This window comes from Myripristis murdjan, chromosome 21, assembly GCF_902150065.1.
Source record: "Myripristis murdjan chromosome 21, fMyrMur1.1, whole genome shotgun sequence".
NCBI classification, from domain to species: Eukaryota; Metazoa; Chordata; class Actinopteri; order Holocentriformes; family Holocentridae; genus Myripristis; species Myripristis murdjan.
In genome coordinates, this window is record NC_044000.1 from 14,857,501 (window position 1) to 14,876,903 (window position 19,403).

Sequence of the window (19,403 nt, forward strand, 5' to 3'; positions counted from 1 at the left end):
AATAAAATCTACCTCAGAGGCCTCTTTAGCAACAAACATACATACAGCATATACTGACTGGAGAGATTATTGGTATAGGTATTAGTACAAATTCACATGAGCCAACTCTCTAGAAGCATTTGGAATAGAAATAAACTGATCAGAGCTATATCAGAGCAACTTAGCAATATTCTGTCTGGGACTCCTGTGGCTACTTCTGCTACATTTGTTGCAAACAAAAAGAGGTTCATCTGCAAGATTTTGAAGACGTCGTCCTCCTGTCACTTCACACTGTCAGACATAATGGACAGGCTGGATGGATGATCGGTGTCAGCTTCTCATCAGCCAGCTCCTTTCACACGGATCATGTGATGCAAGCCTAAAGTGGCCCATGTCGTGTCTCTGTCTCCGTGGCTCTCCATCCCCCTCCAGAGCCCCCGCTGGCCGGAAGGATCCTCTCCCCGGGCTGGAGTGGCTCCTGCTGGGACCGCTGTGCCGCTGGCGAGGGAGGGAGGAGGGGTTATGGAGACCTGGAGCACACTGTCAACACCCCCACCCCCGTCCTCCGCTCCCCTCTCTCCACAGTAACCCTCCCCCATACGGACACTCCATTCAGCTGTGTGTGTGTGTGTGTGTGTGTGTGTGTGTGTGTGTGTGTGTGTGTGTGTGTGTGTGTGTGCGCGTGTGTGTGCGTGTACTTGTCATCTGTCTTCATATGGCCTTCTCTGGTGGGCACTCATGTACATATATGCTTGGTTGTGTGTGTCAGTGAAGGAGAGAGACAGACTGTGAATGTGTGTGTGTGTGTGTGTGTGTGTGTGTGTGTGTGCGTGCGTGTGTGAGTGAGTGAGAGAGAGAGAGAGAGAGAGAGAGAGAGAGAGAGAGAATAAACACGTCCCGGGAAGGGATGAACTTTGTCAGTTAAAATATGACAGGAGAGTATGAAGACTAACTGTCAAATATACAATACAAGATAATCACCCAATGACTTTTTTTTTTTTTACCAAACAATCAATTAAATCAAGTTATCAGCTCATAAAAAAAAATCTATTTACCTCTTAACCACTAGTGAAATAACTGTTACTTTGAAAATTCAAATCTGAAAAAAACTGTTTCTGCCTCTACTCCTTTTCTTTTCAATAAGTTTTTTTTTTCACCATTTGAGTGCACTTTTTTGTCTTTTTACCATTCATCTACACACACTTCAACCCCTCCAACAGGCCCTCTATCAGCCGCTCTTCAGTCGAGGCTGGTCTATAATGCAAACACCCTGGGAACTTAATTCACAAAGAAGAGATACCAATTTCTTCTCAGCAAGAGATATATCAAGGACGTTAAACAAAGCAAACAGCTGCATCGAATTCTGATGGCGCAAAGCTAAGCCTTCAATTTGAGCCTTGCCTCAGAAGAAAGCAGAACTTAGCTTCAAATATATTCCTGGTAGAAAAGGAAGCGTATTGTGTTATCACGAGAGTCTGTTTACCTAGTGAATCTACATATGGCTATCTAATATCTTTGTGCCATTGAGCAGGTTGGAGCCTGGAGTCCCAGGGGTTTCAAGGCTGGGATTATGCATGGCAGGGGTTGAACTATTGCCCCTGTGTGATTGAAAGACCTCCACCAGCTTAGGCCCTGTTTATTGTGCATTTGCATTGCTCAGTTCCACAAGACTGCGGGGGACTATCAGTGGCCAGGCAGCTCATATCTAGGCAGCTATAATTCGGTTTCTGCTGGATCCCCTCATGCCTTCCAGCCAGCAGGAGAGGCTGGGGGCTTATAGGCAATCATTTAGTCTGATTGACCAGGATATGCTCTGATCAATATCTCATAGCCTGCTCCTCATGGTGAGAGAAAACAAATCAAGTGTTGGTGTATTTAAACCTGTATTTACATTGGCATTTACGATTAACCACCAATGCAGCTGTCCCTAATTTGGACTAATGGGGGACAATGAGTTTGCATATGCTCCATTTTTTTTCCTGCCTGACAAATCTAAGTGATGCTGTGTTGTGTGAAATACTATCAGAGTCTGTAATATCTAAAGCTTTGTGTCATTCGCTTGCATCCCATACCATCATCTACCACCGTGGAGCAGATCTGTTAACTAAGATAATTGCATTTGGATCCAGGCCCTGAAGTGGTCAACTATGCAATTTCACTAATTCATCCTGGTGAGAGGTTGACCTTAAGAAATGTAATTACACACACCTGAGTTACAAAAGAGCCCAAGAGGCCCGCAAAACGTTTACTGGCGAATAAGGTATCATTAGCAGAAAACAATTAGCCCATTGTGGTGGCAGTTGGCAAGAGAATCCATCCACGCAGCTCCTGGTTTTAAACAAACAACTGATTAGGATTATACAGTTGCTAAATTTCATGTGCTATCAGTATTACAGCAAGAATACAGCTATTTACATTTGTTTATTTGCTGTAAAATGTAAAATAGAAAAATAAGTCAACAATAAAAAAAATTGGGAAATTTCACAAAAATACATTGCACCTGCCTCTTTTTTGAGCTTTACTTGGGAGAGCAAAATTAGTTCTACATGACCACGTGGAATTAAGTGGTTTATGCTACCTTGGTATAAACACAAATGATTTATGAATTTTAATAGGTCCGCCCATGCCTCATAACTATGCATGACTTCATACTTTCATAATTGACAGGAAATATGAACTAGGCCAAGGGTCGCCTATTAGAATGACTTTTCATTTAATTTTCTGACAGCCCAATACACAAATGCAGGCAGAATTTCTTGAGCATATTGATGTAATGCGCAGGAACCTTTCTAGTGAAATCTAGCGGCAATCCCCTGAGGTCACAGCCACCTCTCTTATAATTACACAATACTACACAGTGCACTATAGTGAAGTAGATGTCCCTGAAATTCTGGGAAAATCTCAGCCGATCAAACATTGCATTTGTTCACTGCACTACAACTGAAGGGATACTTGATAAATCACTGATGGAAAAAAAAAAAAAAAAAAAAAAAAACAGAGAGATCCATACATGAACAAACCACACATGCTCACTTGCAGGCAGTATAAATAAAACAGTCTTGTGCACCGCTGTATCACTTCCACTCAGTGAAGTGGACCGTGCAGACTGAACTGAAATATAGAGTGTTGCCTTTTGCCCAAGTTCAGCCATAGGTCAGGATGCCCCCCTCAAGCTCCCCACACCTACCCCGTCCAGGGCAGCTCCGTGGCAGAGAGGTGTTCATATACAATAGAACAATATGCTGTAGGAGGTCAAGGAATGTGGGCCCTGTCACCCCCCTTTTAGCACAAGCTAAAACTCATTGTATCCCTAAGATGTAAATCTACACCTCTGGGCTATAAAAGTGCTACAAAGAGGGTTCTTGACTGAGTAAATTAACATTCATCCCACTCGCAATTAAGCAGACAGACTGACATTGTAGCTCCTACATCTAGGCAACACTGGGGGCTTTGTTGACATGGCGTCTGGACAGAGGAAAAACCAGAGGAAAATATTTTCAACTGAGTCATCGACTGGACATTGGTATCTGGAGACTGGAGTCTGAGTCCAAAACAAGAAGGTTTAAAGGCTTGCTAGCCTCTCAGCTTATTGCTCTCTCTTGGGATACTGTTGCAGCATTATTGAGATCATCTTCAGGCCGTCGAGTGCAGAGTCAAAAGTGTCAAGCCCAGTTTGTTATTTCACCGCACGCTGTTGACCACAAATGGACTGTACATTGAACAGTCAATATAAATGCAGTTTTGCCCAGAAAACTGTTTACAGCCACGACCCGACGGCAAGCGCACATGTATCCACAGTTGGACTTGATATGAAAACTGAATTGGTCTAATTCTACAGCAGATGGTGCTGGGTGTTCAAGTCATTTATAGCCCACAAAGTGGAGCTCATAGCAAAGCCTGACCACACAACTGATTCACATCATGCTGATAAAAAAAAAAAAAAACAACAACCAGACTGAGCTTTCTCATATGAGAATAAAGCTAAAAAAGAAGAAAGTCGTCTGCAGGAAATTCTCATAAAAATAAATATTGCCAAGTATTAAACACGCACATGCTGTAGTAATGCATATATAGGAACACAGAGCTGAAACCAGAGATACATCACTATCTGCAGCTTCTAATCCCAGACAGTTACAGTAGTGGCGTGTTTTGGTAAAAGGATATCATTAATCATGGGTATAATCAGATGACATCAGGTCATGGCCCACTAAGTGTGTTTTCCTCATTATGGTAATATGGAGGAGAGGGGTGTGTTTCCGCTCTTTTTTACTTTGACACTTCTTTTCATGACAACCCACTCCTGATTGAGGAGGGGAAATAGATTAGGAGCTTGGACAAAAAGCCCATCTCTTTGAATAACTGTAATCTGACAAATGGCAGCTAAAATCTTAATAACTTCATTTAATAACTGAGTACAAGAGGTTTTAAATTAAATATCACATTTAAATACCCGTTTTTTAACTGTTACTTCAAATAGGCAACATAGCACAATCACTGGATCAAGAATGCAAAACAAAACAAAAAAAAATCTTTAGAAAGTCAAATAAATAACTCAGGGTTTTTTTTGTTTTTTTTGTTTTTGTTTTTTTTGTTTTCAAATTGTTTTGAGGAAGAAAAATTCAAGTCACCCCAATTTCAGATTATGAATAGACTGAAAGAATTTCTGTGGCGGCAGAAAATAAACCCTGAGGCTATTTACTGTCTCCTTGATATATGAAGTTTGTGGTTTTGATTGTGTGTGATTATGTTCTGGGAGAATGACCTTTAGTGGCAACCGTATTGTAGTATAATGAGGATGTGTCGGTTGGCAGGAGTACAGTGACGAGACGAGACCAGGCAACCAGCATTTAGAGCATCGATCCACCGGCACCATGAGTATAGAGGAGAATCTGAAATATTTCAACACCTCCATCCCCCAATATACAGGTGGATATGAGATCTCATCGAGCTGCTGTGAAGCACTTGAGGCAGCCTGAGCCATCTCGCTGAATAAGAAACAAGACAAGTACAGACCTTCTTCTCTGTGATTCATAATGGAGACTAGATGGGCCTATTTTTCTTACCAAAATGATGTTTGTTAATAGTGCTTTTCATCTTAAAAAATCAACCACCCACCTATCAATTTGTGGTTGGGTAATATGACTATTTAGCCACCAGCAATTACAAAAAAAAAGTCTTTATAATTGTCTAATTGAATTTAATTTAATTCATTTTGGATTCATTTATTCGTTTACTTAACATGTTTTACTTAACTCTGTGCATCTACTATTCGGTGCTGGATAAGTAGTAATATGTGAATGTTGTGTCATAGTAACGATGATCAATGTGGAGGAGAAAAAAAACAGTTGGAGTGGAGGTGAAAGGAGAGGTGTTGCAGATTGATATGGTGATGGATTCTCTTACCTCCACCTTCTCATTAACTCTGGCCTGGGTAATATGACCTGGGAGAGATTTTCTCCACCCACTTCAGCCCTAACACTGAGTCTCTAAGCCCCTGCTAGGTAAGCCCTGTCTCATAAACCACAATTAAGTGGGCCAATCAGACAGGTTTAAAGTCACTCCTCTAGTGCCTTAACTCCATAATTAACCAAAATATATCATCAGCAATGAATCAGTCACATGGATTTCAATCATAATCATAGTCAATTATAATGGTGTAATTTGCTGTGACTTTTTCTTCAAGCACTACTCAGTGTGATTTGGTTTAAGATGATTTTAAATCACTAATTTTTAGCCAGGTTTGGCCCTCCTAATGAAATTATCAAAAAATACACAAGAAAAGGAAATCTGGTTTAGAGTTGAATCTGAATTTGTGTGTTGGTGGAACGTGATTTGAGTGTGTAGTGAATAGTTTATCTCTGGGGTCTGAGCCTTAACTATGGGAGCAGAGCACCAGTGAAACATTAATCACCAAAGTATTATGGCTCATATCCTTGGACAGCACATTAATTCAGGTGGCTATTAGGCTGCCTTGCAGCCAACCTTCGAAAAAAGGTCCACATTGAAATTCAGTTGACAGTGTACAGTGTGCAGAAATCTAACTATGATGTTACTGCATCCTAACAATAAGCTAAACAAATTGCAATTATGAATATAACCAATATGAAATCAGATTTATTAGAAAAAAAAGGCTGTAACATAAGTAAGTTCAATTCACTTCAATGGACAGTGAGAATAATCATTCTAGACAGGTGCAACAGTCTTCCCTGTCTTTCCTGTCAATAGAGACAGACATTCTACCTGTAGATGGAAAATAAAAATAAAAAAATAAAAAGCTGAAGAAACACCAATTAGAAAGGCTCTCCCTCCTGCCTCCCTCAGAAAAGCCAGGCTCCGCTAAAGGTCAGCCTGAAATTTGAATGACAGGGCCAAAGTCTTTTACTCATAATTTTTGTGTTTGCAATAGATTTCGGAGCAATTCACAGCCTTAAAGGCCTTAAGTGGAACAGCAATTAATTGTAATGAATAATCTGACAAATCTGGTTGACATATGGCCGCTAATACTCCTCCTTTCTAGAGGGAGCAGTGGAGGGATTAGATTACCTCAAATGAAATCTGGGAGCGCTGTGCCATCTGCATGTACGGGGAGAAGCAGTGCACGTAAAACAGGACGTGGTTGGAAGTGGAGCCTGCTCCCTACCGCCTGAGTTCCCTCAACCTCACCAGCAACTGATTTGGGAATAGCGCCTCTATTTTTTTCCCTCTCTCTCATCTTATTGAACCAGCTGCCTCTCAAGCAGTAAAAAGCAATATAGCTGCGGTGTTGCCAAAATCGAAGACCCCAAGAAAAGTAAACAAACATGACAGAAGCGATAAGTGTTGTGCAAACACATAAACAGCGCCGCCGAGTCGTGCCATCTGAGCACAAGGAAGTCATAACTTTGTGGACACGGCTTTATGAACTTTTCATGAAATTAAAAATATCTAAACTAAGTATCATGCCACACAGAGCTTCATATATGCTCATTATTATACTGATAAAGCTATCTTGTATTAAGGTATAAAAATCCATAAGACAAAGAACATAAAAGAAATATGTAATCAATCAAGTAGAAAAAGATCTGCTCAAAGATAAAAAAAAAAAAAAAAGACAAAGACAAAAAAAGTAATATTTAATTGCATTGCATGAAAAATGAGAAAATGCAAGTTATTTTAACTATAGTGCTATAAGAGTTTGAAGACCAGTAACATGTCTAAAATCCTTTAAATAGTATGAGTCCAGAAAGAATAGCCTGGTTTTCAGCACTGTGAAACAATGCATTGATGGGAGTGTGCTGCTGTATCAACACAGTAGATTAGGTGTAATGGCGTCATACTGTAAACGGCTGCTAAAAGCCTGATAAAGAGCAGCGTTCTGCAGGATATCTATTAACAGCCGGCTGACATAAGCAACTGCATCAGCACATTTATTTAAAGAGGGGAAATCCTGCTCCTGTAATATGCATCAACATTCACTATTTCTCAGCCTGTATGTGTTGTAGAGGCCCCCGTCTGACCGGTCAGGCCACAGTAATATTCATACTCCCCATGCCCAATCTATTAGCAGAGTCAAACTCTCCACCCTGCCCTCTCTCCTACCCCTGGCAGCGTCACACTCTTCCCACTGAGTTAAACACGACTGCAGTCCCTCCTCAAATATATTTCTTTTAAGACCACAGACATTTTGTAAAGGTGTTACTTCTGGTCTGAGGATGGGTGCTGCATTCTTACAAGAGCTACATTACAGCACCTCACAAAACCGACTGTATGGTGGAGAGAGGCTGCAGCGTGTTTGAAGTGATTCACTGAAAGTCGTCACCGAGCAGGGGTGGAGATCTAAGACAGTGCAGTCTGTTCACATCTGCCTAACCGGCATTAACGTGATGAAAACCCACCTAGAAAACACAGACTAATCACCTCAACCAAAGACAGCAGGTGTCAGCTTCGATATCAGTCACCACTGGATGCTTTATGATCATCACTTTAACCTCATTGTAACTCCGGCACAGAACCCTGGACTGGCTCCATTTACTCCACCTGACAGAGGGGAAAACAAGTTAAAAAAAAAAATAATAATAATAATTACAAAAAAAGACGCATAATCATCATTTCCCTCTTAAAAATGCATTCTGAGCGGATAGTTCATGAGCCAGGTCTCATATTTAATTGCAGGAATTGAATAAAAAATGTTTTCCATGAGGTACTGGTGTGTGGCTGGCATAATTGCCAGGGAACAGGTCTTAATTTAAACCGGGGGGTAATTATCATGCAGAGCATACCCACCCAGAATGTTTGCATAACTATCACAAGCGTTTTCATAAATGATGCTTTAATTAGTCTTAATTAGAATTTGTTTAAGTCAGCAGGGAATGCAGGGCCCGTGAAATGATGTATGTAATAAGCATCAGGGCCCGCTCTGTTTTTTTCCTTACTTGGGGAATAGAGCTGACAAAATCACATCACATTAAATTGATTCAGTCAGAATTAAAATTCTTATGGTATTAATTAAATGGGGGAAGATCTCATTAGCAGGCTGTGTGGTGAGGGAGAGACCCTCTCTGCCAGCAGATGTGACGGTGTCAGAGCTGCTGTACATGCTCACCATTAGGGCCCCCAGACAAGGAGAAAGTGAGGGAGGAGAGCAGGGGAGGGAGGGCAAGAACAGAGAGAGAGAAAGAGAAGCTAAGAATGAGAGAGGAGAAAGACAGTAGGAAGGAAAGAGATGGATAGAGGGGGAGTAAGAGATGGGGAGAAAGAGAGAGGAGGAAACGTGTGCTAAAGAGGGAGAGAGTGGAAACGAGAGACAGAGAGAGGGAGAGAGAGAGGCAGTGCATGTCTGTGTCTCTGGGAGGAGGAGGAGGAGGAGGAGGAGGAGGAGAGCGAGGTGGCAGCATATTAATGGGCTGTAGGCTCCTCACCACTATAGCTTTATTTAGCTTCATTTGGTCTATTTGGCTGGAGGAATTCAATAAGAGGAGAGCTAATGACTTGACCAGATACCCTGTTATCAGCGCTGATGAGACACCCTCTCTGCTTGACTCTTTATACAGCTAGTCTAATAGGCCTCTGGAAGATCGCTACCTAGCGTACTGTACAGACCTCCCCTCTGGAAATATAGGACATGACTGCGCCTCAGGGAGCTTCGCTTTGCGGCTGCAGGGCTCACCTGATCTTCTTGTTAGGGCGACTAATATCTATTGACACACTTCCTCAGGAACTGAACCGCAGAATTGAATTCAGTGGCACTACTGTACAGAGAAACAGACACCTTTTACTCCTTTTCTTGGCTTTCCATCCCTTAGGTAGCGCATGGCTTCTCCACGTCAAGGGATAGCGCTGATGTTGAGCAACAGACGCATTGCTGGACCCCCAACAGCAGCTGTCACTCTGAGTCAACTGCAAACACACTGAGTGAAAATTATGATTGGGAAAGGAAGAATAAAGCACGAAGGGAAAAACTAGAGAACATGCACGGACTGGATCGAGTCAAGCCTAAATATGGGTCAGCGTCACATGTCCTTCATATTGAATAACAGAGCTTTGCCGACTTTCCTGTTTATTGACAATAAAGTCAAAATTTTTTGAAAGAAACCTCTCAATATCCAAAATGACCCTGTAAAACACCTAAGGCCTATATGAGCCAGGCATTGTAAACACCAGAAACACTGACCTGTATGGAATCCAATGAAAATGATAATGCTGGAGACAATGGCCTCAGGCAATGTAGCAGCAACCCAGCACTGCCACTGTTACAAGGCACCGCTTTCCCTTTATTAGAGGTAAGCATGACTGTTAGTAGGCCCTGCATAAATATTTAGGGTAAATACATAGTATATCATTTTTCTTCACACTTGAATTGCATTATGATTTCCATGCAGACTCAGGTGAGCCAGGGTCAGGGGACTAAATTAAGTGGGTCTTGGAAGCAGCTGCAGTGGTTTCTCTCTTTAACCATGCTTGGCTGGTTAAGCTATCAAAAGCCGCTTGTACATGCATCATAAAAAACATTGTGTGTGTGTTTAAAATGGTATTAAAATGCTGTTGACCCTTAAAATTAGAAAGTGAAACGTGCAACTCCTTGCATGGCAATTATTTCATGTCCATCTAGAGCACAGTAGAGCAGCAGTGTACGACCAAGGCCCCTTGAAAATTTATTGACAGGCAGAAAAGTGAGGTGGTTCATTTATGACAATGGGGCGTGATGACATCACATCATAAAATCCCTCTGTAGGGTCAGACGGCATGAGCCGCACGGGTTTGAGTCTTTGTGTTTGTTATGCATGAATATATAAGAGGTGCAGTGGGTCAGTGGTTGACGTTGCTTTTCTGTGATGTATTGTGACATCTGCTGCTATTCTGTTTGTTGAATGCCGAGGCTGTGAGGCCATGTGAACAACTGCAGCTTACACTGATACAAGTTAAGGATCCTAATCCGCCATGTTCCTCTAACAAAACGGTGTGAATGGTCTCACTAACAATGAGTCACTTTGGTAACATGCAGTAACGGTTCAATTAATAGACATTTCATTTGGAGAAAGTGCTGCCAGTCCAGCTAAAAGGCATCCATTCAAAGCTTTTCTTTAAGTGTCTCTCATTTGAACTCACATAGTATACAGGGGAATTTGACTGATATGGGCTTTTAAGAACAATACTGTTTCAGGTTTGTTCAGATACTCCACATCTTTAAATTTGAAAATTATTTTATTAAAATGAACATGAAAACTATGACTAGATTAAATACCTTTTTAATGAAATGTTTGAATTAAAAAAAAAAAAAACACATTGTAAATGCAAAATAAAAAGATGAAAGAGATACTGTCCAACCTTTTTTCATATCAGAGGGGGAAGACATAGACATGCCAATATCAGATAAAAAAAAAAAAAGGCAGATATTAGCCCAACGATTCATTCAGAAGTAAAAACATGAGACAAGCCCCCCCACCCCTTGTTTATCTTTGACCTGGTTTTATAAACACAATAGCATATTCATCCGATCTTTTAACTCACTGTCAGTGACAAACACTGTTTGGTCAGTAATGGGTGTGCACCTTACAAATTTGAATGCTATTCTCACTATGCCCAAATTCAGTGTTGACACTGTAAGCAAAGGCTATTGTGATAATTTAGCTTATTTATAATAATTAGCTGTTGTATATTCATTAGCCTTTTAATTGGTTGGCTCTGGGGACTGCCAGCGATTCCAGCCAGTCAAATACACTAATGATACAAGAACACTCACACACACGCAAGTTCATGTGTGTGCGCGCGCACATATCACACACACACACCAGTTCTCCACACAGAAAGATCTTGCAGGAGTGTAACCTCCCCCTGAACTTTTGTAGAGCACTCTCCCTCCAATCACTCCAGCTCTCAATACAGCTGTCAGTTTTGGTCGGAAAAGCAAGCCCCAACTCCGAATTTCCAGCTTTGTCCTTAGTGAGAGGAAGTACCTGTGACATCTGCACTGACATGTTGGAGATAATCCTCCATGTGATTGTCAGACAAATTGGGGGTCAGTGGCGCTGCAGACAGGGGAGCGTGGCAGGGGACATGGAGGAAATGTTCAATCACAGGCCAGCCCATTCGGGAGCCTCCCTTTTCAGCTTCTCCAGCCCATGGTTTGTCTCACTTTCTCTCTCTCTCTCTGCCCACAGCTGCCAGGCCTCCACTGGGAGGGACTGTATTATGGCTGGGTTAATTTACTGATTAATATCCAGCCACTAGATCCAGCTTTCCCCAGATGGCCAATTAAAAACTACAACTGGCAGAGCGCATAGGCCTGGCAGCAGGTTGCCGTCGGGCCCAGGGCTGGAGGCTGTGACAGAAGGTGTGGGTCCTATTTGGGCCTGAATAAGAGCCGGCGACTATCTAACTCTTTGACTCTCCACACCAGAAGGACAATGTAGACTAAAGCCATAGTATTGAGTAGAACAGAGGAGAAACTGGAGCTACGGAGAGGACACTGAGGTCTACCACTGTCCAAAAGTCCATGGAAACTTCTGTTACCACAAATAGAAAGTCAGGTAAGTCTATGAGAAATGGTACAGTAATTGGAGCTGAGGACTCTTTAAAAGGCTATAGAGTAATAATATAGCTAGCCTGGGTGAAGACTGATGTAAAATGCACCTTTTTTCCACTATATCAGTATCTCTTGTTATATAATAATTTAATAAAAAGAAAGTTGATTTTCATAATCTAGCAACTGAACAGTTTACATCAATAATATATGCGTAAGTAAGCAGGTAAGTAGGGCTTTTGGATAGCACCTCTTTTTTGCAATACAAGGCAAAATAGATGGATAAATAAAATACACAATCAAAAAACAATCAATAAAAAATAGCAAGTATTCAAGTGGATTAATAAAATCCATCAAAGACAGTGAAAAAAGTAACCCAAAGTCACAAGTTAGAAAAAAATGTTTATAAATGACAAAATAAAAAATAAAAAAAATTAATACAAAAAAAAAAGAGATAAAAACCAAGCATCATGAGTCAGGAAAAAGCTGTAAAGAGTAAAAATTGGTCTTTAAAGATTTTTGTTTGTTTGTTTGTTTGTTTTTAAGGATATGATCATTTTATGTTAAGAGGAAAACTGTTCAAAAGTCAAGCGGCAAGCACAGTGAACCCACAGCCAGTTTCAGTCTGGCTCTAGGTGCAACAATCAGTGCTTGACCAGAGTGCAATTAATGCAATATAGCCCAAGAAAGCTTCTTTTCTACATTTCCATTACAAACCTCATGATTGCTGAACATTATCAGTCTGTCTTAGAATCCAGCCTCCAATGGAGCAGTGTTAATTTCAATATAATAACCCCCACATTATGAGACATTGCTATATTTAGATGGAGGCCATTTGAATACAGGTCTTAATACTGACACATACCTTATAAATGGGCTAGGGTCGCCATGGAAACACTGTAAATACAATGGCCGCTGCCACAGCTCAGGGAGTGAGGGTAATTAATAACTGAATTATGGAATGGAGATAGAAAGCCAGACAGACCCATGCAGCGTCTGTAAGGGTCCCTTGATAAAGGAGAGTTTAATACAAACAGTTGTACTTCTACTGGGTCAGCTAAACCAGGGATATCTGGGCCATCTCTGTTCAAAGAGAAAAAGGCCACGAACAGAATTGATGGCCCATTTCATTATGTAATTGCCTCCTTAACTTCCTTGTTCTGAGCAATCGCTCTTTAAACTCAAGCTCAAGGTAATATATGCAGAGATATGAGGGTAGTCTCACAGATAGATAATTCAGTAAATAGCTGTAATCTTTGCATCACCTTTAACCACCCCAGAGCTGGCTAATATGTCATCTTAAAACCCTGACTTGGAGTGCCTGAAATGAAGCACGGTACATAAAAAGCCGGTTTGCTGCAGAGAAGACTTCTACATCAACACAGAGCCGAGTTGAATCCTCTAAGATAATACAGACTAGAAAAGGAGACTTGGGGTTGTGGATATCAAAAAGCTGCCTTCGTGTAGTCCAGTGGAGGAACAAGGCACCAGACAGCCTTTAAGCTGCCACCCTCAGTGTCGGGGTACAGGGAGCACAAAGCTGGATGTGATTACCTACAAGAGAGTGACGCTTCCTGCCCTCCAACCCTTGAACTTACGGTGTGCCCTACATAGAATCAAAGCAAACACCGGGCCCCTGTTCAGAGCCTCTGAAGTGGGGAGATGCGAGAACACAACGTGGGTGACCTGCTTCCTTTCATTTCCTCCTTCATAAAGATCCCGCAAATGAAAAATGCGATGCAACACACAAAGCAGTGGCGGGAAGGCTGCGCTCTTATTGAAGGGTCAGTGGTAGGATCACTGGGAGAAGGTCACCAAAGAGCCCAAATTCACACCCCATAATTGAGTAACAGGGGTCGCTGATTGCAAGGCAAGCAACATAGCCATAAGACAGTGGTCGGGAGTTTCCTGCAGCTCTGCCAGTGTAGAAAAAGGAGGAGAGAGACAAAGCATTTGAAGAGTGTTTTGGAGAGACAGAATATTGGATGGTCTTCCCAGGTCTACCACTGTGATAAAGAATGAAGACTTAATTAACTGAACAGCCGAATTCTAACAGGAACCATTATAACGGGAGAGAGAAAGAGGGGCGGGAGAGAGAGAGCAAAGGAGAGAGAGAGAGAGAGAGAGAGAGAGAGAGAGAGGGAGAGAGTGAGGGAGAGGGAGAGAGAATTCTCTTTATGCAATTAGATCAATTGGGCATGAAGTGAAGTGGCTTCATCCAGGAGTGTGCGGGTCTGAAGTGGGATCACTGACTGAGGTTTGATTACCATTTCATTGTTAATGCAAAATCGGATTGGACCACACAGTAGAATTCCCTTCTTTTCTAATTAGAGCTTTGCAAAATTGTTTGTGTTTATTTGCAAATGACTGATGTGTGCATGAATCTTAGTTTTAAGAAAAGCCTGACCTTAATGTGCATCATAAATAGTTTTTATAGCAAACATCCTTGTCACAATCAAATCATTAGAGGTAATTAATGCCTTCTCTGATAATTCACTTGAGTGCTTTATGTGCTCTTACCGTGCCTATCAATTACTTTAAGCAGGACCACATTGCATTGTCATTTCAAAACAGGGCTTTTTCAATTGAGGCTCTAATGAGATGTGTTTTCAGCACTTCACTCTGTGATGTGCCCTGCATTGTTTGGAAAAGTTACATTTGAACGCAAATTTGAAAATGCACTGTAACTGTAGGAAAACAAAACATAAAAAGTACAAAGGATCATCTTGGAAGCGTTAAAAAAGATATAAATCCCTTTATGATTTCATTAGTGGAGGGGCTGTTTGGCAGAGAGAGTACTTCCTCTCTTAGATAAGGACCCAGAGTCAGAGGCTGGGCCCAACACAAGGGTCCCAGGGGAGGGGATAGTTCTGTGGCCCAGTGGAGCAGTAGAGTGCCTCTGTCTGCGTCTGTGTCTCCACACCTCCAGTCACAGACAGAGGACGTGTGTGAGGGATGGGCCTCATCGTCCAGGGGAAGCGGCTTGTGTCGGCCGCCCACACTGCGCCTCCTCTGTGTGAAATTGGCTGAGAGGATGTAGACATATTCCAAGCACTGATCCATGGCTGAGTATAAACAAGAGAGGATCTCGCTTTCACTCCTAGAAGGTCAGGAAGCTTCCCCATGAAACAGTAAGTGACACTGCCTCTTCCACACTCACTAACAGTCTGACCGGTGGAACTTGACCCCCACACCCTCTTCCCCCTCTTCCACCCACCACCCTCCTTTGCACGGGTGTCCTGTGTACAGCCAATTCTGCTGCTTTCAGTGGGGTGCACTGATATTTAGTGGTTGAGTATGCCAACTTAATCAACAATAGCAGGGGCAGATACTCAAATTCACATTGAGGGACCACGCGCCAGACAAAACATTGAGCTTGTGACTGAAGATCCATGACCAGCTGGAAACACCTGTAATGCCTAGGCTAGACAACACATTAAAAATATTCTGACTCATATATCATCAGTTCAGATCGATGGATGGAGGAAAATGAGAAAAGCACAGTAGATGCTCATCTCACCGCCAACAATGGCCAAATAGTTAAGACAGTGGCTTGAGATCTGTGCATGAAATCTGATTGCGGCTGCAGTAAAATGGACTGGGGAAGGCATGAATGTAATTAAAGTGGCTGACACTTTTATACTGGGTAATGGGAGTCCAGGGCCAAGCTATTCCCTGACGAGCTCCCCTCACAGTATGGAGTACATTTTAATACCGCCCTGCACAACTACTTAAATGCAACTCTCAAGGCCTTCATGGAGACGTAATATTGATGTGTAAATAGGATAAATGCCAACATCCAAGGGTTTAAGGGACATAGTAAATAAACATTACCTAATACACAAAAGACATAAAACCACCGAAGCATCTGGCAATTGTGGAACAGAGGAATGAAGGTAAGGCAAGGTAAAGCTTACCAGGCACGATTATGACGACCTACCTACAGTATGGCTAAAAACACCATGCAGGTACAAAAACACATGAAGTATAATGTTTGATGTAATGATATCGCAAAATACAAAGCACAATAACAGTTGCAATATCTTCAAACCAATTCATGATAATTCAGAATAATTATCAATAATATATATATATTTATATATATATATATATATATATATAAATATATATACATATATATATTATAAGTTATAATATAAGTTATCAAGAAACAAATCTGAAAATACTATCCAAACAAAAGACAACAGACAACAGACCTTCTTAATTGCATATTAGGATTCATGAAATGCACAGTCTCCCCTAAATAGAAGAAACAAGGGAGTTGTCTGTGGTGTACCAAACTGTAATATTAGGATACAAATGCAGAAAAACAGAAAAACAGTTTGGTTTTACCCAATCCATAATGTATTTGTTAACACAGGTAGGAGGGAGGGCGCTTTTGGATCACAGTGGGGCAGATAATGAAGAAGTTAATAAGAGAAATGGTACTTTGAAATCTTCCTGAACCACCCAGGTCCCACAATTTAATCTGTAATAAATAATCTGGCATCATTGCAAGATGGCATCTCATAATGGCAAATGAAATATGCTGGTATGATAGGTACAATAAATCTGGATTTTCCTATGGTTCCCTCAGGCTAGGACAATATGCAACTATAGTGCTCTCTGTCAGGAGGAGCAGATCTCAGAGCCGTCATAAAATCTAAATGGGCACTAATTAGGCAAGCCTTCCCTCTCACACTTACTATTTCTATTGACATTTTCGGCGCGCCATCCCCCCTCCCCTTGCACTACCATAAGTCACTGAGAGAAGAACTCCCAGGATTGCAGAGCACAGGGCTGTTAAAGGGAAGTTCAACTTAGTGGTAATGAATAAATTTGCCCTCCCATGCAGTACTGTTTCTTTTGTCTTGGACCCAAGCATATTCATGCATCTAAATGGTAATTTGCTTTGTAACAACTGATGCCTCTGTGGTGGATATCAGAGGCATAAATATGTATTTGCCTTTGATGAGGTACAAAATCATTCTCACTTTGTGCAGAAAACAGATAAGAAGGAAAACATAATTTTAACCAATAAATGTTGAAATCATAAATTCAACACAAAACAGCCTTAGAAACTATAACTGAGGTCTTTTGATTCTTCTTAGATGTAATAACTAGCTAACACATATTTTGTTGTGATAGAAAAATATATTTGAGCAAAGTCTCTCATGACACTTTTATTGTATTAAGATATCAACTGAGAGCCATCATCATATTTTACTTTCCCGTGAACATCAATAAAGTCTAGTCTCCCTAACCTCTCCATAGGGAACATGGGGGCTGAGGGTGGCATGGTGTGGCAGGATCAGGTAAATATATATGCATTCCAGGCTGCTTCAAATTAATAAAAACCTAATGATTGCTCAGAACAGGCCTGCTTGTTGAACATATGCTGCAAGCATGGCTAAGCCATCTGGCTCAGAGTCAAGTATTCCCACCAACTGTAGTCTTATGCTACCTGACAGTGGAAAAGCTCTATTCCCCTGGCATTGGGGGCACAAATGGAGAAATATTATTGAAATGATTATCTGCATCAAGACTCAGATTTGGGCTGACATTTCGCTGGCTCTGTGTAATCCAAGAGGTTGTCTAGGAGAGGGCGGAGAGGGGGTTTGCCGGTAAGCCTTGGCGGGATGATTAATGAAGCCAGGATACTGGGTGGACCCAGCCCACCTCCACCCAGACCCAGGGGCCGAGCCCCGCATATGAAATTGGCCTATTCTGCTCATCTCCCTGGGAGAGAGCCACTGATGATCCTCCCAACACAGCTCGAGCTCCAGTCACCAAACAGCACTCCAAAGCCCTGCCAGATCCAGGCTTAGGAGACTCTCCTCACACTGTGTGGCTGATGTGGGGCTGTGAGGGAGGGCTTGGTTTGGAGAAGAACAGCATCCATACACCTGCTCTGCTGTCAGGCACACTTCACTCAATCCATATTATTTCTATTTTCTTCAGCAACTTTTCTTCAAGTGAAGACCTGCAGTACTCAGTAGGTATAATTTTATACTAAGACTTAAGTTAAAAATTGGTGAATATCTTTTTTTTTTTTTTTTTTTGTTCTTAAAGCGAAAAAATGTTTTTCATAGCTTGAACCTTCTGCAGTTAGATAGGGAAGTCACATTTATCATGTTGGAAAAAAATACACACATCTCCCCTTGATACAGTTACAACAGAGTGCATCAGATAATGGCATATAACGTGGTCTTACGTATCTCTAAATAAAAGGCAAACAGTGCCCACTGTATAATTTCCACGTGCGTATCCTTCAGTGCTTTACATCATTATAGCAGCCTTGTCGAGGCTCTCCCTCAACCCCTTAGACTTGATGGATGGGCCTGTGAAAGCCTCTCAGGATGCTGGTAATCGGATAACAGCAAACCGACTTCTTGACTACGAGAAAAAAAGCAGTGCCATGTAGCTCATGAATGAACGCAGACGACGGGGAAGCAAGTAATTCAAAAAAGCAAGGAACGTCTTTAATCATTCTGTGTCGATGATTAGTCATAGACAATGTCGCTTTGTTAAAAGTGTACTGTAATTAATAACTGGAGCAGGGCAGAACAATTGAGGGAGCGAGTGTCATATGTTGTACAATACTAGAGAGGTGATTTCTAAATAGTGTAAATTAGGTGTTTACCTATTGTGATCCAGCTAGTGACACTGCAGCCTCTCTTTTTCCTTGAGAACAAGACCAAAGAGAATGATTAATTGCAAGCTCACGGGTTTTACAGCTTCAAGAGTAAATCAACTTCTAAGAAGTGCTAACTTGCTAAAATATAAACTAATTTTAGGCCCCAGATATTAAAATATAATCCATCTTCTTCCTCCACAGGGAAAGCTAATTAGAAAATGTGACTGGCATAAGAGAGGAGAGGTGGAGGAATGGTGGGATTAGGCTCAGGAGCAGAAAATCACACCCTCTTGCTAAATCTTGGGATTTCTATACACTTCAAATCAAGTCTTTCCCATTTCTCCACACTGTTTGTCACATTTACAAAAAAACATTTAAGGTTGTCATTCAGCAATTAAATATCAAATAGAATGACAATTGAATATACAATACTTTAAATTGGTTGTTATTTCATATGTATATCACTGAAGGACTGAACTGAAAAATGTCCTGTTTTTTTTCCTATTAGAAATATTTATGTTCTATGTGTCTGTGTGGGTTTTTATTTGAACCCCAGCATGGCACACTTGTGCTTTAATGCAATAACCAATAAACAACAGTTGCCCAAGGCAAAGAGGCTACCTGACTGAGGCTCGACCGGCATTCAGCCCTTGTGTTCCTCTTATGTATTGACCTTATGCAGTAAAACATCCACAGCCTATTGTAGAATGCAATTTATACCCCTAAGGAACAAAGCAGTTCTAAACAGGGGGTGCTCACCATCTTTTACTCTCCTGGCCTTTTTAGAAC

General features: G+C 41.4%; 1 long non-coding RNA gene across 1 annotated transcript in view; it reads right to left on the reverse strand.

Annotated features, from left to right (window-relative positions):
* Window positions 1–19,403, reverse strand: part of LOC115379611 (uncharacterized) — a 39,644-nt gene that overhangs the window by 216 nt on the left and 20,025 nt on the right. Inside the window, exon 3 of the long non-coding RNA XR_003930261.1 lies at window positions 1–477. This exon is cut by the window's left edge and continues 216 nt beyond it. This is a non-coding gene — a long non-coding RNA (uncharacterized LOC115379611). The remainder of the gene's footprint in view (window positions 478–19,403) is intronic.